Source organism: Mandrillus leucophaeus, unplaced genomic scaffold (assembly GCF_000951045.1).
Source record: "Mandrillus leucophaeus isolate KB7577 unplaced genomic scaffold, Mleu.le_1.0 Scaffold614, whole genome shotgun sequence".
Classification (NCBI taxonomy): Eukaryota; Metazoa; Chordata; class Mammalia; order Primates; family Cercopithecidae; genus Mandrillus; species Mandrillus leucophaeus.
Window position 1 is genome coordinate 1,318,470 of NW_012106631.1, and position 23,395 is coordinate 1,341,864.

Genomic DNA, 23,395 nt, shown 5'->3' on the forward strand with positions numbered 1-23,395 from the left:
AGAAAGAAAGAAAGAAAGAAAGAAAGAAAGAAAGAAAGAAAGAAAGAAAAAGACATAATAACAGCTCCATGGAAAAATTCATTCTGTATCATGAATAGTGAAAAAATGAGGAAAGGCTATAAGAATAACCTCCCTCACCTCATTACCTCTCCCTATACTCCTTCAGCAAAGGAGGATGTTTGTAGTTCAAATATTGTCAACGGCATTTCAGGTTGAAAGGAGAAAGTGCCTCTGTCTGATTTTTATGCCATACAGGCTTATTTTCCACATTCTCTGAGAGACACTAAACATTCACTCTTTCACATTTTTACTTTTATTTCTATTTATACTTCTATGATTCTACAGAATCATAAAGTCCTAGTATTCATAAAATCAGATGTGAAAGAGACCCATATTTGAATGTTGGTTACATTACTTAACTAGCTATTTGACCACCAGATAATTTTCTGAAATCTCTCTGCCTCGATTTCGTATTACTAAAATAGGCTTGAGAATAATTACTACTACATAGGGCTGCCCTAATAACCGAAGAGAATCAGAGTGAATTTTGACCCCTCTATAGTATATGTAGCATTTAAATTTAAATTTTTTTAATGATTAGACTTTGGCTATTATACCAAACTAAATTACACCAACTTGGATCATCTATGTAAAGCATTTATAATACTACAACAGAAAATGTGCTAGCTAAAATTATTTTTAGGTTGTTGTCAAGATTAAATAAAATAATAGAAATATATTAATTTCTGAGCATAGAACATGGCACACAGCAAGTGGCACTCAATAAATGTTGGCTTTTTAATCATTATCGTCATTATCACCACTGGTATTATCTTTAGTTACTCCTACTGCCAACTGCCTTCTCTTTTATTCAATACTGAAGGAAACAAAAGCACCATCAAGCACATATCACATTTTCAAAAGACTGTGACACTACCAATATTTACTAACCAGAGAGAAAGAGAGAATGGAAAAAGGAAAAGAATGGAAGAAATGGAGACATAAAGTGCCACATCGAGCCAGAAAGTTTCCAACTGAAAAAACAAGCTATGAAATCTTCCATGAATGGAATTCAGGGCTGGCCAATTTATGACTCCACCTCATGTCATGTGCCTCAGTTAGCCCAGAGGCCAAAATGCAAGCATTTGCCCATGAAAGTGAATTTACTGGCTTATGGTAGGAAACAATATACCAATGACATCAAGCTAGTCCTCAAAAATGCTTTTATTAAAAAGAAAAAACCAACATTACTAGGGCAATGAAAATTCCCCGCAGTTTGATTAAATCAAGACTGGCTAAGATCAAATCAGGCTCGTTCCTTTTAAAGCTATTGTTCTCTTTTTCATATTTCCAAAGAGCCATGCTTTGGAAATTATAATTTCTTCATCAGAGAGATGTTATATGAACATCACTGTATGACCTGGTAGCTTTTCACTACATATAAAAAAGACACAAAGAAAAAAAAAGAATTTCTCACATTTGCAAAAATTAATGTATATGGACTATAAAAAGGGAAAAAAGTAGTTATCTACAGCTGGCACTGTTTGTTGTAGCAGTTTCTGAAACAATAGAGAACATATCAAAAGTACATGAATCACCATATGCAAGTCCTTTCCTTCTGACAAATTTAATTTACAAATAACTTAAGCCTGTATTCTGTAATTCCCATTGAAGTTAGTGAAAGTTGGGTTCTGAGTCCTGTTTAGATGACCAATGCTATGGAAATATGTGCTTGAAAGGTAGTTTTCTTTTTATTAAAAATATTTTAAATATACAAATGCATAAAGTATTACTATGCATATGAATATATGAAAAGACAAAACTATGCACACTCCCCAGATCTATTTCTGCTATTAACTGGCATCATCAGAAAATGCTGTACCTTACTTAACTGTGTAAGTAACTAAGCCTTTTTCAAAATGTTAATCATTTTTTATAAAAATTAATCTGAAATGTATGATATACTTCTACCAATAAGAATTCAGCTATTCTTTTAAGCCATAATCAGGTACCTGAGGTCACATGTCAGTGCGAATTTGCATAATCTAACTCCAGTTGCTTAAACTTTTGATGGCACCAAGAACACCGAAAGAGAAGCAACCTGAGGATGCTCAGAATTGTGCAGTAGCGCTGCCCATGCAGCTCTGAGCTGCCCCTCTCTCCTGCTGCCTCCATGGCTTTGTTTTTCTCACTACTTCTGCTCTGCACTGCTTTCCTCCCAGCACCTCTGCTTTCCTTTTTACCTTTTTCTCTCATTCACCATTCAGTGTCAACCATGAGCTAGAACTTCTGCTGGGCACTGGTTCCAAAGCAGCAAACAAGACAGACACCTTTTCTTGTCCTAACAAAGATTAAATTCCTGTCTCATTTGCATAGGTCTTTGAAGCTTTTGTTTTGTTTTCTTTGTTGTTTAGGACTTGTTCAGTTTAACTTCCAGCACCTTGATTCTGTGATCACCACTAATCCACAAAATCTTTTCTCTGCTCAGTGAACAAGGCCACTAGGTTTTACTGGAACAGACTGTTGCACTAAAGCATTTTCCATCTCAGTTTCTACTGAACCCCCAAGCAAAAAAGGTGACAACTTGCCTCATGTTTCACAGTGAGCTGGAGGCCCATCAAAGTAGGACTTGCAGATCAAGAGTTCGAGAGCCAGTAACCTTCAAATGTGCTGCATTTAAGTCTGCTAAAGCCCTGCAATGCCAGTGTGTAATCACCACGGCAAAACCAGAATAATCAAGGGATAACTTTCCTACCCTTACCTTTTTCTCCCCACCAGCCCCCCGCCCCCCGCCCCCACATCCAGTCAAGCAAACATGAAGCGGCCCTGTAAATAGGTACTAGCCAAGAAAAAAGAACAGATGGTGACTGCACTTTCACTTCTTTTTTTGCCATGGACAGTCCGCGCAAACAGATCCAAGTTGACCAGTTAGAAAACCCTTCACCTTAAATGAAGACAGACACTTTATTTCATTCAACTAAGCATATCATTACTGAGACTAATTTTTTGTGTGTGTCCAGAAGTGACTCGATGTATTTTTATGATCTAAAAATGATCAGATAAATTATAGTTTCTGCTCAAATTTTCATTGTCCACCTCAGCAAAGCTTGGTGGTAGCAAGACTCCTCATTGGGGTAATTCCTTTGTTTTGGCACTATCATTATTAGTCATTCATTACAAAGCTGATACGGTGATGAAAGAGCTCAAAAAGCTTTTTGGGATACCTCTTGATGCAGACCATTTTTTTTCTCAGTTCTGGAAAAAGTCAACAAGACAACTCCACAGCCAAATTGGACACATGATGCCCATTTGGTCTACTTATTTTCCAAAAGAATTGTGAACTTCTTCATTAAAAAAAAAAAAGAATCTGTGTGCAGGGAATTACTTTAACACAGGAATTTGCTAACAAGTATGTGTGTGTCCTGATTATTCAAAGTAAATTATATTTAGGTTATTTTCAACCCATTAAACCTATGCATTTATTCAAATTAACTCAAGAAAATTCAGATCTAATTCATATCTTTGAAACCACATAGATGTGAACTCAATGTGGATGTAAAATGCTGCCCAACTAGCCATCAGGGTTGCCTAGCTCTAATCAGGTTCTCTAACCTATTAGACTAGTTCACTTCAGAGTGTGGTCCCTGGATCAGTAGCATCCACATTACCAGGGAACTTATCAGCCATGCAAACAATTGGCCCCACTTCCCAAGCCTACTGAAGTAGAAACTGTTGGGGGTGGTGGTTCTAGGGGCAGCAATATGGATCTTAACAAAACCTTCTAGAGACTCTGATACACACTAGTTTCAAAGTCACTGTATTGACACAAAGACCTTTTAAATAACAACTATTTCATAGTGCTCCCTTTATTAGCCTAAATTTTATAAATGACATAACCTACCCATATAAACTTTTGAATCAATATAATACCTTAGCTGTGTAATGCCTAAATAAAAGTAGTATAATAAAATAATATTAATTTCTGTATATTAGCATTCAGGCAGAATGACACTTAGAGATTCTGAAGTATTCAAACAATTGAACCAGTCACCGTGAGCACAACAGCTACACATGCAGAAAAGGACAGCAATGAAGGATTCTTGACTCAAATATCATGATGACATTAGTGATGTGATACAACTGAGTAACTCTGGGAAATTTTAAACTACACAGAAATACAATCCTCTATCTTTTATCAATATGTACAATAGTAGCATTCCTGGAAAATCAGTGTATACTACAACTGCCAAAAAATGTGCATGTGTGTTTATATGTAAAATCAAATTAGTCTCTAGGCTCCAATAAATATAAACAGGTTTTCTCCTACACAAATGTCTGGTGAGGAATTTAAAATTCTTGCAGGAAAGATACAATGTTTTATATAGGATGGATAGTATCTCACATCTTAATGCCTGTGGTTAATCATTGGAACAAGCATAAAAACATCCCCCAGCATTTTTAAACATTTCCTAACGGTAAGTTTGAATGCCTTTGAGAACACTGAAAACCAGTCAGTGTGGACTGATCAGGTTGGCACACGTTCCCTTTCTTGTTAGGATGCGTACATGCTTCCGGGCCGGGTGTGCTCTATCTCAAGAAACAATTCCACTTTCTTGGCAGAAAAGAAGCTTACTGATTCAGACAATACAAGGAATTTTCTGTCCTGCTGGAATCTTTTTGCAAAATTTTTATACTCTAAAATATTCCTAAATATTAGCTGATGACCTCTTATTTTACTGACCTTGTCATGAAATTACCTGCATACAATATAGTAGGCCATTTTCCTCAATTATCATATATGTTTATATTAAGCACTTAGTTAAACAGGTAGAAAACTGTAAATAAGCAAGATTTCTTCAGCCATCTGCCTGCAAACAATTAAATCTGTGTGTAAACAAAAAAGACTAGATAAAAATCTCAGGAAAAGAATTAAGTTTATAGATGGTAATTAAGCATTCTAGATTCTTCAAGTCAACTTCCAACTCTGAAAGTCTACAGTTCTATGAAAGGTCCTTTGGACAGTACAATGCCAAAGTAGATTAGTGCTGATGTATGGTTTTGGTAATGATGATTAAAATAGAGTGATGACTGGCAAACCTCAAAATAGAAAGTCTTCACTCTTATGTAAGTAAATTATCTTACAAAAAAGCATGTACTGACAAGCAGTACTCAGCAGAAATAACTCTAGGAAGTGCTTTAGACTTATATATTGTTTTTGATGTTGTATGAAGGACCATTTCTCCACATACAATAACTGGATAAATAACAGCTATGGTAAAGGGAAGAACTTTAAAATGGTTACAGTAAAAATAGGTTTGGTTTAATGAGGGGATAAATACCGAGCATTAACAATTCATTAGATTCTATTTAAGATGTAGCTTTATTTATGACTTGTGTTGGGCAAAGTAAAATTTATGCTATACATTCCTCTATTGATAAGGGAAACAGTCCTCTATAAAGCATCAATATTAGCAAATGTACATAAAAAATACATGATATTGAGATACATATTTACAACAGTAGTTACAGCAAGTAGCTTGAATGACAATTTTAGGAGAATGCCACTGGTCTTGTCTTGAGATAATGTGGAATAACTATGGTGCAGTGGGAAACAAACAAACTAAGATCATCAATCAAATATGAGAAGGCTTCCTCAAATCCAACACTTTGGAACTAACCCCCAATCTGTAACAAGCCTCCCAAGAAAGGCATTCATAATAAAAAACAAACAAAGCAACATTTTCATTGCTTATTACCTAAATTATATTCAGTGCATTGTCTGTGGCAGGCACTGCCATGTGCTTTTGAAAAAAAGAAGTTAACAAAATGTGTAAAGTCCCTGTGTCCATGGAGCTTCCATTCTAACTCAGGATGGGAAAAATTCAGTAATAGGTCAGGTACAATAAGAACTATAGGAATTAACAGGCTATGTGAGGGGGATATAGAGTGACCAGAGTGATATAACTGGTGTTAATTAACAATAATGCTCTAAAGCAAATAAAGAGGGTCCATTTGAGTGTAATCGAGAAAACTAAAGCGCAGAGATGATTACAGGAAGTAGCAGACTCAAGACTAAGTCCCAGCATTCCCAGCTCAATCTTATACTCATTTTATTTTATCACCCTGCCTCTGATTGGGAAAATATGCTTATTTGAAGAGTTTTTCTTAACAAAGCAAAATGTGGGGGAGGTCAAAGCTGTAGCCAACCACTTTTTTAAAACACTGAACAGCAAAACCAATTTAAGCCACCATAAATTCCCACTAATTAAAATGTTGCTAAGTGCTCTGATAATTGCACAGATAACTGTGCCAATCCACTCTTCTAGCCATTTGTGGTCCAGATTTTCATCTATCATATTCTAAAGATGACTCTTTAAGCTTATCAATATCTTCTCTTGTTCTTTTTTTATTCTTACACAATATAGTAAAAGCATTTCACATTAACATAATAAACACAATAGCAATCTGTTGCCTGAACTCATGAAGTATTTTATGATTTTAATAATAATTTGGTTTATCACAATTTTTATTCATCTCTTTAAGATAAATAATACCTATACCTATTAGTGGCTGTTAAATTAATCTCAACAAACTGGTAGAGGGTTCTCGTAAAATGTTAATATTTCGTTAATGAAATTTTGAAGCACCAACGTCAAAGACAGAAGTCCTAATACAAAGCACTAAATGCTTAACATCTTAAGAGAGAAGTTCAGAGAACCTATATAATCTAAGTTTCCAGAGGAGAGAATGTTATAAGACTGCCCCTTGAGAAGGCTCCCTCCAGTAGATATTGAGAGGAAGTTGAACCATAAGAATTTCCTTCAATTCTAACAGCAGGCTTTAAAGTTCTCCCTTTCTTATTCTCCTAAATCAAGTTTTATGTTCTGCCTTGTATTCATTAACGCCTGTGTTTATATCTGTCAGGTGAAACTTGGTCAGAAAAGGAATTTACTAAAATGATACTGGGTGGTTGCACTCTTAATCCACAAATGATCTGTAACCACTCAATGCCTTCCCATCAGTAACTTCACATTCTGAATCTGCTCAAGAGCATCAGTTGACTAAGCCTAGGACCCTAAAGGAACTCTAGCTGCCAGGAAATGAAGAAGGAGAGCGAATATCCGGCCACCTTTAGCTTCCATAACAGGAATAACTACCAACATTCAATGGGGAAGGCTACAAAGGGGATGGAATGTAAGCAGCCAAAAAACCCCTAATGAATATCCACTGTAGCATTCACAGTATTTCAGCGTTGTTTTTTTTTTCTCAAAACTCTAAGATTCTAGAGAATAGTGATCTTCCCATGGTGCTTAGCACCTAGTAAAAACAGGAGCTCAATAAATACTTAGTTGTTTTTATCATATTATTCCACTTTAAACCCTTAAAGTCAAAGAACCCACTTCTTAGCCACCTCAATCTCCATTCACTGATAACTGCCAAGTCATCTTTTCTTCTTCCTTCTTCCTCATTGTTGTTATTTAGTCCATGGCCACAATTGATACTACCTCTTTTAACATCTTGCTCATTCATTCCAATCCCTCTTCCAACCTACCACAAGAGTGACTTTCCTAAAAAATAAATCTGCATAAAATCCATCAATCCAACTATTGTTATCTTTGTCCCTCAGAGGCAAGAGAATATCTTATACCTTGAAGCCTTCAGTCACAGGTCCTCTCTTTTTCAATACTCCCAGCAGCATCTTCAGTGACAGGTGCACATTCAACCCTCAAGATAGATCAAGCCTCTCTTCCCCAATGTTACTTTCCATCACCAGCTCAACCTTTCATTCAAGAACATTAAAAGCCTTCTGATCCCATAGAATATTACCTATATGTAACATATTTTTAAGAGATGAGGTGTCACTATGTTGCCCAGGCTTGCCTCTAACTCCTGTGCTCAAAGAATCCTCTTTGAGGATTCTTGGAATCCTCAAAGATACTTTGGAAGCTTCAGCTTCCCAAGTATCTGAGAGTAACTACAGCTGTGCACCACCACACCCTGACTGCAACCTGTATGTAACTTTAATATTGCATTTGCCTTGTTTCCTTTGCTTTACTAAAGATGACTTTTCTTTCATGTATGAAACCAGAGTTCAAGTAGGATTGTTGGTGGATAGAATTGGATTAAGTATGCATAAATAAGAGTAACTAAAAAGAATAGAGCCTCTAATGTTCCATTGTATTTGAACAAAAGGAATAAGCCATTCTCCTGAATAACTATAACTACAAATTAGAAAATATCAGGTTTTCAATGAGAGAGAATGTTATCATTGTATTAGGTTGACGCAAAAGTAATTGTAGTTTTTAATGGCAAAAACTGCAATGACTTTTGTACCAACCTAAGAGTAGCATTCTTATTTAACCCACTCTCCTCCACTTGATATTACAAGGAAAGAAAAAAGTGGAGAGCTGAAAGGGAAGAGAATTCGTGGTCAAATGAACTAAGGAAAAAAGAAATAAGCTTCTTTACTATTTGCCAATGTTTTTAATATACTAAAGTGCCCTATGAGTGGTCAGAAGGTGACCTCATATGCAGCATTTCACAGACTTCTTTGGCCATGGAATCTTTTTCTCATGAAGTGTTTATGAGCCTGGAGTTCTGAGGTGTATTCATTAGGAAATATTATTTTACAGTGTAGAACTATAGGAATCTGAAAGGAATACGAAAAACTAAAATAAAATTCAACCACTTCCACTCTGGCACATATGATTTCATTACATGAAATAATATATTGTACAGCCATAAAAAGAAATATTTAAATATTGTCAACTAAGTTTTTCCATCAAAAAAATTTAAAAACCTTGGGCCATATTATTCAGGATAAAGCATGGATGTCTGATGCACCTAAACACCTTTACAACCAGGAAAGTTGAATCTGCCCTGCTATTCACTTTGACTCTCCCATCTCTCTCCCATATAAGGTATCCAAGAGTGATACACTTGGGAATAATAACCAAATGGGAAACAAAATATCCCATCATTATTAGTTGAGCCGGCAACCAATAATCCCTCACCAGCCATCTCATAACCCATAGAGTGCACAATCTAACCGTCCTACATTCCCCTGTAACAGCGTCCTGTATGTTGCAAGTGACAGAAATAGAACTCAACCTGACTCAAAGAAAAATGGGAAATATGCAGGACCTATAAATGAAGATTCCAGTGTTGGTGCTTTCTTCAGCTGTGGTTTGATTCAGAGTTTTAAATAATATCATCGAGATTTGTTTCCACTGTGTATCTCAGCTGTCCTTTCCCCTGTAAGACTCATCCTCATGGTGGATCTCCTTGGCAGCAAAAAGGTTATTCTCACCTCTTCATACTCACAAATCCAGTAGAAGAAAGACCTAAACTAGTTTTTCCCAGAAGCCCCAGAAAAATTTCTCTTGTGTCTTATAGCTCTGATTGTGTTGCATGCTCATCTGTTAATCCAGCAAGATAGACAATGCTTGCTGGATTAAACCAAGGGGGCTCATTCTCTTTAAAATATGTAAATATCTTAAAAGCAGGACTGAGTTCTGATTAGTATCCTCAAACCAAACTCTTGGCATTTAACAGTCTGTTAGGCTTAGGCTTGATTATGGAGAGGGACAAGTGACTAGGACAGCCATGTTTAGGCTAACCTACTCATTCTGTGCATGAAGAAGGGAAAAAGAAGGAACAGAGCACGGGCCTTGCCTTTTAGCATGCAGTGGTTCTCAGCAATTTTCTTAAGATATTGACTAGTCAGATTAGCATACTTCCACCTTAAGAGAAGGATAAGGAAAAAAAGGGGCTAAACAGGGAGCCCTAGAGGCAGTACTGGAGTGAGAGGGGACACATATGTCCCCTCCCCAACAAGAAATACTAGGATTAGTTTTCGCTACTGATTTTTTAAAAACTCAAAAATATCAAAACCTTGAAACATTTTTTTTATTTTTTGAAATTTTAAAATAAAAGTAAAAAAGGGATGATGTTATTCATGATCTGTTTTATGAGTTTTAAAATCAAATGCTAATTATATTTTTCTTATGATAAATTTTCTGCATTGTATTAACAAAATAACTACAATTCTAAGGGTAGGCCGGGTGCAGTGGCTCACACCTGTAATCCCAGCACCTTGGGAGGCCAAAGCGGGTGGATCACTCGAGGCCAGGAGTTCGAGAAGAGCCTGGCCAACATGGAGAAACCCTGTCTCTGCTAAAAATACAATAATTAGCCAGGCATGGTGGTACGCACCTGAAATCCCAGCTACTCAGGAGGCTCCCTTGAACCCAGGAGGCAGAGGTTGCAGTGAACCGAGAGTGCGCCACTGCACTCCAGCCTGGGTGACAGTGCGAGTCTCCAGCTCAAAAAATAAAATAAAATAAAATAAAATATAAAAACAAAAAAAAAATCTAAGGGTCTCAATGTATCTAAAAATATTAGTTCATTAAAAAAACAAATATTTATTGTAAAGTTAGCCTCTAATCCCCTGGAATGTTACAGTATTCACAGCACAACAAATATACTATGCATATCTTATCCCTTGGCCTTCAACCCTTAGATTTAGAGAGCAAACACACTCTGATTTAAACTTCTTTGTGTGAAAGAAGAGAATATTTATGCTGCATTGTACTTCAACTAGAAAAGAAATCACCTGCTGCAATTTTGATAGCCTCAAATAAGAATGGTTACCATAAGAAAAGAGTTGTGGAAGACATACTTTTATTTTCTTCTGTCAAGAATAGCAGGAACAATTCAAGATCTTTCCACTCACCTACAGCTCTACAAGAGGAAGAACAAGTACATTTTGCAAGGCAAAAATTTTATGTTTTGTTAATATTGATCAACAAATCTATAAAAGATAATTGGTGTCCAAGTCCCTGCAAGGTTAAAATAATATGCAAAATATGTACCACTTATTACAAATTCAGAGTTAATTTTCAAAATCATAGACAAGTACAAGCTGTGGAAAAGCATAAGCATGAAATCAGATTCACCCAGGGCTGCCAAAGAACACTTCTAGGAGCCCATGGTAACAGAATTATCTCCTGGCAAAGAAATTTCTGGCAAGGATATGAAGCTGGTAATGACGAGGGAAGCACTGCTTCTATGCCAGCCCCACTTCTCACTCTATCTGTTAGATAAGTGAATGGATATTCAGAGCCACACTGATGGCTATGCTACCCTTTGAAAGCTCTCTCCCCTATCCTGACCTGTTCACCTATGCCAAGCCATGCCAAGAATCTAGAATTCCCAAAATTTTCCATGTTTACTTTAGGCTACGGCTCTCATGGAGATTCTACAATTGTTCACCTGAAATTCTGAGTAGTGTTAATGAAAAAATTATTCAATGATACTTGTTAAAGCATGGTAAGAAAGACTTTATTTAGGACCATTGTGACAGGTATAGGGACCATTGCAACGGGGTCTTGCAGTGGTGTATAGGGCAAATATCCTACTCCAAACTCCAAAAACAGCAGAGATGAGTGAAAATTTATAGCCAAAAAGCCGAGTGCAGGTCAATACATGGGAAATTAGTAAAAAGTAAATATTAGGGGTAAGGAGAATTCTGCCTAAACTGAACAAATACCTCTCACCAGGAGTTTTGGCCACCCTACCTAAAATAGACTATGCACCAACCTCTTATTTCCATTCTATAGCTGATTTATTTTCTTTGTCAAAGAAAAACCAGAGCTGGATAGTAGCTAACATGGTAAACATATATATATATATATATATATCAGATTTAATTTATGACAACTGCAGTAGGGAGAAAAGAAACATCAATATAGAATCAGGCTCAATTCTGAATACATCAGAGGCAAGTGGGAATTCATAGCCAAGCATCAGGGTCAGGGTGGTCAGTGAATAGAAACATCAGCAATAAGGAGGGATTCTGGCTAAACCAACCTAATAGGAATCTTGCTCAACTCAGGCCAGGGTGCTGAGACCACCAGAACAAAAGCACTGCTGTGCATAGACCCTTTAGCTTTTTTCATTGCTGTATGCCTCACGCTAAGCAGAATTACTGATATACAGTGAACACTCAATCAATGTTTTTGAAAGAATATTTAATTAAAGAGTGAGACTTAAACACTACTAAAAAATATTAACTGTATGTTAAAATATAACCATATTAAAAGTATGTTTTTCTACCTCTGTTTTGTTAACTTGACATTACCTCAGTTTTTTTTTAATATGACTTAATCCTTTACAATTATAAAAAATAAACTGTGATGGCAAGTGAAAGGAACAGTGCCTTTATTTCATAAAGACTGAGTAATAATAATTTAATGGGAGATGACAATTTTGAACTACCAAATATTTAAAATCTAACCTAAAGTTTACTTTTCAAATCACAGTGGAATAACTAGCTTTGCATTCATCCAATAATATTGTAAATGTCTATGCCTAATAATTTTTACAATTTTCCTTTTCAAACATGAATACAAAAGAATTGGAATTTGAGAACCTCCATTTACTTTGGTTCAAAAAACAATTCAGAGCAATGTCTCAAAAATTTTTTAATTTTTTTAAAAAAATTGATATATTCAATCAATTATATTGACACATTCAATTAGGAGTTGTATAATTCCTAATGAACCACAGGAATTACAAAATTTTTTAAGTAGAAAATAAGATACTCTTTGATTCAGAAAGCATTTATTTTCTTTATTCTGTCCTTTGGCAAGTATAATGTTTGAGAATAGCACTATCTAAATTACTCCATAAAATATTAACCTTAAAATATGTTTGATGTAGTTTAAAGCAATAATTTTTGACCAGTAGACACAAATATTTACTGACTTCATGTCTGCTGAATTTAGGTATCCACAGACAAACATGGAAGATATTTCTTAATATCCCCCAAATCAGGATTATTACTTCATCTTTTAAAAATAACTATGCAGAATCAATTTTTTCTAAAAGCCTTAATAAAATTTTGGCATATCCATTTTGATGATGAGAACATGTCAATTCATTAAATAAATAGTTTACTTTTGTGGCCCCAGTGTCTAGAGTGATGCCAGAAAAGAATAGTATTCAAAAAATATTTGTAAAAATAAATAAAATTACATAAATAATTACTATACCAAACAATATGATACAATTTAGGGTAATCTAAATAAACAATTTTAAGGTGTTGCCTACACTTTTGTGTGTATGTGTGTAACCCGCCAGTTCTTTATTCCTAAGGTCTTGAATGTGTTTAGCATTCGTTTTCTTCATAATGTCTTTAAATGCATACGTTTCTGTTTGTCCCACAACCTCTGAACTAACCTGAATACCTCAATCCTCTTTGCTCTTGTACCTGTCACAAGTTTCATCTTCTATCCTACTATTTAAAGATATTGAGTTTTATTGAGTTTATCTTTCCCAGACCACATTTTCTTCCTAAGAGTTATCTTCCCCAGGAACCTAAAAGGCATCCTATTTCTCACCAGATTAAAATCAAACTCTTAGAGCTAGGAAAGAAAAACCCTACATTTGTCTTCTTTTCTCATTCTCTCATTGATCAACTTCTGCCACCTCTCTGGGCTTTAGTTCTAGAAAACGTAGAGAAATTAGAAATTGGGGACATTGAGGAGTGGAATGGTACTACAAATGTGAAGCCATAGAAACATAAATCCACAAAGTGTGTTGGCAAAATAGTAAACCATCTCACCTGGAGAGGTGAGGATGGAAACAGTGAAACAGAACATTGGAAAGTTGGGAAGACCAGAAAGAAGAGGACTTAGAATACTAGACAGAGAGCTATGTATTCTGGTCTATAAACAGTAAGATCCTCAAAGAAGGGGTGTTGCTCATATTCACCACTCCATTCTCAGGAGGGGGAGCTCTTCACTGAAGCATCCAAAAAGAGCACACAAATGGATCATTATACGGGAGGCGGAACTGTTGGTTAGAATTGTGAAGTAAACCAAAGTTCTATTCTTTTTCCTAACTAGTGCCTTCTTTCTTCTCATGGGAATCCTTATTTTTGAAAAGGCAACAGGGCATGGACACGGTTTTGCTGAATAGAAGCCTAGAGAAAAATCAACTCTGCTCTTCCCATACAGGTGAAAGTAAGAGGAGCTCTTAGGATTTGTCTTTTGAGCTGCTAGGCTCACTAGATTAAAAGGGCAACTAGAGATTAAAGTGTATGCGTAGCTTATATCTTGTGAAGGAGAAAGAAAGAAAAGGAAGGGATAAAAGAAAAGAAAAGAAGGAAAGAAAGATGGAAAGAAAAAAGGAAGAAGAAAAGAGGAATGAAAGAAGGGAGGGAGAGAACAAGGGAGTGGGGAGGAAGGGAAAGAGGGAGAGAGGAAAGAAAATTACCAATATCAGGAATGAAAGAGACCACCTCACTACAGATTCTATGGACATTAAAAGGAAAATAAGGAAATTGCAGGATATGAAGAAGATATTACAAACAACTTTGTGCCAATAAATTTTGCACCTAAATGAAATGGGAAATTCCTAAAAATCACATGAAGAACATTTTTAAAAATTGAGCAGTTTTATATTAAATTTAAACATTTTAGTTTGTAATTAAAACCTTCCCAAAAGGAAAACATTGGACCCAGATAGCTTCAATTGGGAATTATATTAAACATTTAAGGGAAAAATAGTAACTATCATCCACAAACTCTTTCAGAGATTAGAGTATTAGAAAAAAATTCCCAATTTATGTTATTAAGCCAGAATTATCCTGATTCCAAAGCCAAACAAATATAACCCAAGAGAACTGCAGACTAATATCACTTGAAAACAGAGATTAAAACTGTAAAAAAAATTAGCAAATCAAATTGAGCATTATGTAAAAAGGATTATATATCATTACCAAAGAGATGTTTGTCATAGGAATGTAAGATTTATTTAATATCCAAAAATTAATCAATGTAATTAGCCATATTACTTCAACAAAGAGAGAAAACCATACATAGACATACCTCAGAAACATTGCAGGTTCAGTTTCAGTCCACCACAATAAAGCTAACGTCCCAATAAAGTGAGTTACATAAATTTTCTTGTTTTGCACTATGTATAAAAGTTATGTTTACAATCTATGGTAATTTATTAAGTGTGAAATACCATTATGCCTGAAAAACAACATAGATACTTTAATTTAAAATTTCTTTATTGCTAAAACATACTAACGATTATCTGAGTCTTCAGTGAATCATAATATTTTTCCTGATAGAGAATCTTACTTCAGTGTGATTGTTGCTGAGTGATCAGGGTTGTGGTTGCTGAAAGTTGGGGTGGTTGTGGCAATTTCATAAAATAAGACAAGAATGAAGTTTGCTGCATCAATGGACTCCTCTTTTCACAAAAGATATCTCTGTAGCATGTAATGCTGTTTGATAGCATTTGACTGACAGTAGAACTTATTTTGAAATTGAAGTCAATCCTCTCAAACTCCACCATTGCTTTCTCAACTAAGTTTATGTACAAGTTTATATCCGTTGTTATTTCAACAATGTTCATAGCACCTTCACTAGAAGTAGATTCCATCTCAATAAACCATTTCCTTTGCTCATCCATAAAAAGCAACTCCACATCCTTTGAAATATTATTCCAAGATTGAAGTAATTTGGCCACATGTTCAGACTCTATTTTTACTTCTAGTTCTCTTGCTATTTTCACCAAATCTGGAGTCAATTTCTTCACTAACGTCTTGAACCACCTCAAAGTCATCCATGAGGGTTGGAGTCAACTTCTGAACTCTTTATGTTAATGTTGATATTTTGGCCTCCTCCCATGAAACACGAATGTTCTTAATGGGATTTGAAATAGCAAATCCTATCCAGAAGGTTTTCAATTTACTTTGCTCAGATCCATCAGAAGAATCACTATTTGTGGCAGCTACAGCCTCATGAAATGTATTTCTTAAATAATAAGACTTGAAAGTCAAAATTACTCCTTGGTCCATGGCTTCAGAATGGATGTTGTGTGACCAGGCATGAAAACAGCATTAATCTCCATTTACATCACCAGCAGAGTTCCTGGGTGACTATATGCATTGCTAATGAGCAGTAATATTTTGAAATGAATCATTTTCTCTGAGCAGTAGGTCTTAATAGTGGGCTTAAAATTTTCAGTAAACCTTGCTGTAAACAGATGTACTCTTATCCAGACTTCATTATTCCATTTCTAGAATAGAAGCAGAGTAGATTTACCCAAATTCTTCAGTGCTCTGGGATTTTCAGAATGGTAAATGAGCACTGGCTCTAACTTAAAGTCACCACTGTCATTAACTCCTGACAGGGGAGTTACCCAGGCCTTTGAAGCTTTGAAGTCGGGCACTGGCTTTTCTTCTCTAGCTATGAAAGTCCTAGATGGCATCTTCTTTCAATAGAAATCTGTGTCATCTACACTGAAAATCCATTTTTTAGTGTAGCCGCCTTCATCAATAATCTTAGCTAGATCTTCTGGAAAACTTGCTGCAGCTTCTCCATCAGTATTTGCTGCTTCATCTTGCACTTTTATGTTAGGAAGACAGCTTCTTTCCTTAAACCTCATGAACCAGCCTCTGCTAGCTTCAGACTTTTCTTCTCCAGCTTCCTCATCTCTCTCAGCCTTCATAGAATTGAAGAGGATTAGGGCCTTGCTCCAAATTAGGCTTTGAGTAAAGGTAATGTTGTGGCTGGTTTGATCATCTATCCAGACCACTAAAACTTTCTCCATATCAGCAATGAGGCTGTTTGGCTTTCTTGTAATTCATATGTTCACTAGGATAGCATTTTTAATTTCCATCAATAACTTTTCCTTTGTGTTTACAACTTGGCTTACTGTTTGGTGCAAGAGGCCAAGCTTTCAGCCTATCTCGGCATTCATTGTGCCTTCTTCACTAAACTTCATCATTTCTAGCTTTTGATTTAAAGTGAGAAACATGCAACTCTTCCTTTCACTTGAACACTTAGAGGCTATAGAGGCCATTGAAAGGTTATTAATTGGTCTAATTTCAATATTGTTTCAGGGAACAGGGAGGCTAAGGAGAGGAAGAGAGAGATGGAACAGCTGGTCAGTGGGAGCAATCAGAACACACATAACATTTATTAAGTTCTCTGTCTTATTTGCATGTCGTTGGCACCCCATAACGATGACAACAGTAACAACGAAGATTATTGATCACAGATCATCATAATAAATATTACAGTAATGAAAAAGTATGAAATAGTTGCAAGAATTATCAGAATGTGAGAAAGGCATTAAGTGAAAACATGCTGTTGGAAAAATGGCACTGGTGGACTTGGTCAACAAAGGGTTCCCACAAACTTTTAATTTATAAAAGGCACAATATCTGTGAAGTTACAGCAAAGCAAAGTGTAATGAAATGAGGTGTTTATGCAACCATTTCAGTAAATTTAGTGAAAGAATTTGACAAAATAGACCAACATTTCATAATAAAAACTAAGAAATCTAGAGCTTAGCAGGAATATCCTTAACCTGATTAAGTGCAGCTATGAAAAACTACAGCTAACATCAAACTCAATGGTGTAAGTCTCAATGCTTTCTAGCATTCTAAATGTTCAGTTTAATTCAATTCTCCAAATAATAATTTTGAGCAGCTAAATCTCTAGCAAAAGCTATTATAGAAATAGCTACTTAACAGTAAACAAGAAGACAGTTCGTCTCTAGGAACTTAGAGTTTCATAAGAGAGAGAAATAAGAAATTTCAATAAAGACATGATAACACTGTGAAGTCAGTAAATAAATACAGGAATCTGTATATTCAAAGTGGAGGGGTCTCCACTACTGTCTTGCAATCCAGGATCTATTCTGAAAGTAGGTCTCTATAAATTGAGATATTAAGAATGGGAAGAAGTCATCCTGTGAAATGAGGGTAGATGCAAGAGACAGTATGCACTGTTCATGGAACAGCAAATAGGTACTACATATGAACACAGTCATGGAGTGAAGAGAATCTCTACTCTGTTATAGAACACTTAGAAGAAAGGTTTTGCACAAGGAACATTAGGCTCAATCCAGTGGGAGATGATATTAGACTTCACATTTTTATAAAGATACTATGACTATTTTGATATAGCAATTTGTTTTTCATGAATTACCTTGTCTGTGTTCTAAGTGATTTTTGTACTTAACTACCGCACGTAGGTGGAATAACATTTCAAATAGTTAAAATTATATACACTTATCTAAAAAACAGAGAGTAGGCAAATGACAATCTTCAAAATTTAGTGAACTAAATTTTTTAGGTGGTAACATGAAAGTCAACTTGCTCTACAGACCAACACATTTATATTAGAGCAAAAATATTCTCTAAGGCCATCAGCTATAATCCATAGTCATGTGGCTTTAGAACACTTAGAAGTTATAAAGAAGAGATACATTTCAATAACTGTTTATTTAATAAAATGGATAACATATCACAAAGGTATTATATGTCAGGCAGATGAAAAGTATGAGCAAGAAGCTTTCCCTATGCCTACCACAGAACTGACCTCACCTAGTTCCACAATCATTAGATGTTCTGAAGAACCTTTTATACACAGTGCAATTATTGATGTTCTCACAAGAAGCCCAACTTAAAAAAAGCAAAATATAGAAGTCTCTTGAATTATAGCTTCTCAAATTTTGACTAAAATGAAACTAGTTTTTGAGTGTAGCATAGAAGATAAGGTAAAAGTTTTCTAAGTGTTTCGTCTCCAAGATATACCAACTCAATTCCTTTTACACATTAAGATGCTATGTACTACACACCACTTTATTACACTGGACTTTGGAAAGAGAATTTTTACGTCATCATTTCCTTCTTTTTTAAGAATTTTTTTGTTGAAAACTTTCTTGAATAGGAATGGTGTTCCAACTCTTCAGTGAATGTCAACAAGGAAGTCAATGGTTCGCAATATGATGGCTAAAAGAGTTTCATGAGACACTCTTCCTCTAAACTTTTTTATTTTAAAATCCATTTAGAAAGAGAAAATATTTCCAACAGGAGACTAACATCCACAATGTATAAGGAACTCAAACAACTCAACAACAACAAAAAAGTTCCCAAACAATCCCATTTAAAAGTGGGCTAAAGAGATGAATAGACTATATTTTTTAAAAAGACAAATGTCCAACAAGCATATGAAAAAATGTTCAGCATCACTAATAATCAGATGAATGCAAATTAAAACCACAATGAGATACCATCTTACACTAATGAGAATGGCTAATATTAAAAAGACAAAATTAACATGTTGGAGAGGATGTGGAAAGAAAGAAACTTATACACTGTTAGTGAGAATGTAAATTAGTACCACCTTTTCAGAAAACGGTATGGAGATTTCTCAAAGAACTGAGGATGGAATGACCATATGATTCAGCAGTCTCACTACTTGGTATCTACCCAAAGGAAAAGAAAAATCATTACATCAAAAAGATATCTGTACTTGTCTATTTATCACAGAACTATTCACAATAGCAAAATATGAAATCAACCTAAGTGTCCAATGTATAACTGGATAAAGAAAATGTGGTATATAGACACAATGAAATACTATTCAGCCACAAAAAAAGAATAAAATCATGTCTTTTGCAGCAACATGGATGGAACTGGAGGCCATAATCCTAAGTGAAACAACTCAAACACAAAGACGAATATTGCACGTTCTCCTCATAAGTGGGAGCTAAATAATGTGTACGTATAGAAGCAGAGTGTGGAATGGTGGACAACGAAGACTTGAAAGGGTATGAGGGATGAGGAGGGGTGAGTGATGGGAGGTTGCTTGGTGGGTACAATGTGCATTACTCCAGTTATGGATGCACTGAAGACCGACTTCATGACAGAGCAGTATATCAATGTAGCAAAATTGCACTTGCACCCATGAATATATACAAATAGAAAAGCTAATTTCCACATAATCAACTCTAGCACAACTGCTATTAAATTCACAGACCTTCTAAACCAAATCTGATCTGTCGTTTCTCACAATAAAGATTTTCTTTAGGCAAAAAACAAAAACAAAACATTTTTTTAAATAAATACATTTAGAACCTGGGAAGAACTTCTTTAACATAAAAAGCTACCTTTAGTATCCAGACCCATACATGAGCTTTTTAAAATTTTATTGATTTTTACTTTTTTAAAAATTCTTTTATTATAAGTTCAGGGGTACATGTGCAGGTTTGTTACATAGGTAAACGTGTGTCATGGAGGTTTGTTGTATCCTTTATTTCATCACCCAGGTATTAAGCCTAGTATCATTAGTTATTTTTCCTGATCCTCACCCTCCTTCTACCTTCCACCCTCTGATAGGCCCCAGTGTGTGTTGTTTCCCTCTATGTGTCCATGTGTTCTCATAATTTAGCCGCACTTGTAAGTGAGAACATCAGGTATTTGGTTTTCTGCTCCTGCATTAGTTTGCTAAGGATAATGGCCTTCAGCTCCATCCATGTTCCTGCAAAGAACATGATCTTCTTCTTTTTCATGGGTGTATAGTATTCCATGGTGTACATGTACCACATTTTCTTTATCCTGTCTATCATCATGGGCATTTAGGTTGATTCTATGTCTCTGCTATTGTGAAAAGTGCTACAGTGAACATACACATGCATGTATCTTTATAGTGGAATTATTTATATTCCTTTGGGTATATACCCAGTAATGGGGCTGCTGGGTCAAATGGTATTTCTGCCTTTAAGTCTTTCAGGTACCACCACAATATCTTCCACAATGGTTGAACTAATTCACACTCCCTCCAACAGTATATAAGCGTTCTTTAAATTCAATATAAACATTTGTTTGGTGTGTATATATTATGAACGTACTTTGTGTAAAGTGATGGATAACCATGTAGAGTCAATATTTACTTGGGTCTAGGTATTTTACTATGACAAAAGTTTTACTCTTTCACTTCAGCTATGAAAGGCTCTGAGTGAGAAAAAAATGTATTTGTAAACATGTTTATCAAAGGAAAGGACTAATAGGAATGCCTCTGGCATCATGCGCAGCAGCAAAGTAGGCTATTCAGTAATGGAGAAGTCATTTACTTAAGGCAGCCAAAAGCTGCCCTGGAAGTAGAGGATGCACTTTGGGGTCCAACAAAATGCACCAAAATTGAACATGGACTCCATTCATAACTAGCATGTAATCTTGATCAAGTCACATAACTCCTCTGAACCTTGGTGTTTTTTACCTGTAAAATGTACATTCCTAATTTTTAAGGATCTTGTGAGAATTAAATGAGATTATTATAAAGCACATAGTAGATGCTTATTACGTTAGTCCTCTTGATGATATAGACATGTTCTATCAGGTTACTGCTTTTCCTTAATAATATAAAAAAGATAGAATATGAAGACAATTATATATACATATACCCTAATAAAACTCCTTGGCTTACTCCTTCAAAAAAAAGGGTAAGGAGAAGAAGACCAAGAACACTCAACTGCCCAAGTTGATGCTATAAAATCTTACTTACATGAAGACAACATAGAATTCCAAGAAAAAAATAAAAGTTATGTAGAAAACTGGACTCAGACATACAGAAATTAAGACTCCTCACAAAAGGGAAGATAAACACTGCCACAGTCTCTCTCTAAATGGGAAATGGATCATATCTGAGAGAAAAGAGTCAGTGTGGCTAGACATCATTCTGGGTTATCTCTTGTCACAGCACTTTTAGAGGTAGCTCTCTGTGTTTCTCTTTAGGTAGCTGCTTCTCCCTCAAGGACCTGTCTACACCTTCTTGAAAAGGTAAAGTAAAAGCTTAGACACTTTCAGGAGCCAAGTAAGACGACAGAACCTTCAACTACTTCAACAAGTATGGCAACAATGGACTTCAGGAATGGAATGACTTCCACATCTGTGCTGTCAAGATAAGACCTCAGGAAAAAAGACCAAGATCAGGGCCATCTGGGACAGCAGCAACAGGTGCAGACTGAGGCCATCAGGTGACACAGTGTTGATAGCCCCACTCATGGAGGCAAGACAGGGAAAGAAAAGTGAAGTAATTGAGGGTGTCCCCATTCCTCTGCCCAAACCTTTCAAATCAGGCATTGTGTTTTATATACAGTATCTCACTAAGGGGAGTGAATTTGCAAACTGAGAAGTGATTTGTCATCCAAACAGCTTGAAAGGTCTGGAATCCACAGCCAGACTATAGCTTTACCATTCTCATTATTACTTTAATAGTTTGTATTCCTGATATATTCTGGGAGAGCTAGGGTTATATTTTTGCGACTGATATTATCTCTTAGGAAACAAACACAGGTTATTCATTCTTTCTTCCAACATAAAGGACCACAAAACACTTCTCAAACATACCAGATCTTTTTCTCAACTCTCTTGCCTTTAATGAGGCTAATATACAGCTTCACTTTGTTTCACTTATTAAAACTGTTTTATCAGTTTCCTTAGGCCATATACTAGCAGAAAGTACTAGAATGCAAATGGAGCCCTTTCAAAATCCTTAACTGCTTGTTTACCAAAATGTTATACAATGAATTTCTCTTCATTGGTTTTTGAGATAACATAGTTTTTAACTTTGTTTTTAAGATAACAAAGTAAAAGTTTTGAGGAGGTAGGATGTTGACAGAAATTAAAACTAGGTAAACTTAAGGCTATATGAGAAAAGAACAAGTTTTTTAATTTTATCTCCAAAAGAAATTTTATACATGAGCACAAAAAGAAATATTATATTAATTTTAAAAGGGTTATTTTTATATTGCGACCAATTATCTTTTACAGGTGAAATATCACAGCAATAAACATGTATGTTCTGTATCCTCAGGTTGGTTAACTATTATTAGAATTAATTATATTTTTAAAATTAAGGCTGGACGGGGTGGTTCACATTTGTAATCCTAGCACTTTGGGAGGCCGAGATGGGTGGATCACTTGAGGTCAGGAGTTCAACACCAGCTTATTCAACATGACAAAACCCCGTCTCTACCAAAAATACAAAAATTAGCGGGAGAATCACTTGAACCCGGGAGGCAGAGGTTTCAGTGAGCTGAGATCCCCACTGCACTCCAACCTGGGCAATAAAGTGAGGCTCTGTCTCAAATAAATAAATAAATAAAAGTAGTGTTACCCATCTTAGCATGTTGTTTCATAATGCACACATTATTTTGATTAATAGACAGTACACTGCTTTGCTGATTAGGATATTTACTTGAGTCTCAAAATTAATTCTGATTTAATAAAGTTAATGCAGAATGCTGCAGGATAGCAAAAGTAGAATCAAAGCTTATCAGAATTAAATAACATTATTTTTCTAGTTTTCTAATTTTCAGCGATCCATTTATTTAAAAAGGAGCTTAGGCAAGTTTACCATAAAAATGAAGATACAGAACTGGAACACAGTAACATAAAAATGAAAGAATAAAAGACCAATAACAAATAGATGCTTATTACATTAGTCCTCTTGATGATATAGACATGTTCTATCAGGTTACTGCTTTTCCTTAATAATATAAAAAAGATAGAATATGAAGA

General features: G+C 35.4%; 1 protein-coding gene across 3 annotated transcripts in view; it reads right to left on the reverse strand.

Moving 5' to 3' along the window:
- The window catches only part of PDE1A (phosphodiesterase 1A, calmodulin-dependent), a 421,413-nt gene that overhangs the window by 338,052 nt on the left and 59,966 nt on the right, over positions 1 to 23,395 (reverse strand). Inside the window, exon 2 of one of the 3 annotated variants that reach the window (XM_012000056.1) lies at positions 10,682 to 10,743. The exons of the other annotated variants lie outside the window; for them this stretch is intronic. The gene's annotated coding sequence lies outside the window, so the exon portion shown is untranslated. The remainder of the gene's footprint in view (positions 1 to 10,681; positions 10,744 to 23,395) is intronic. 3 annotated transcript variants of the gene reach the window in all.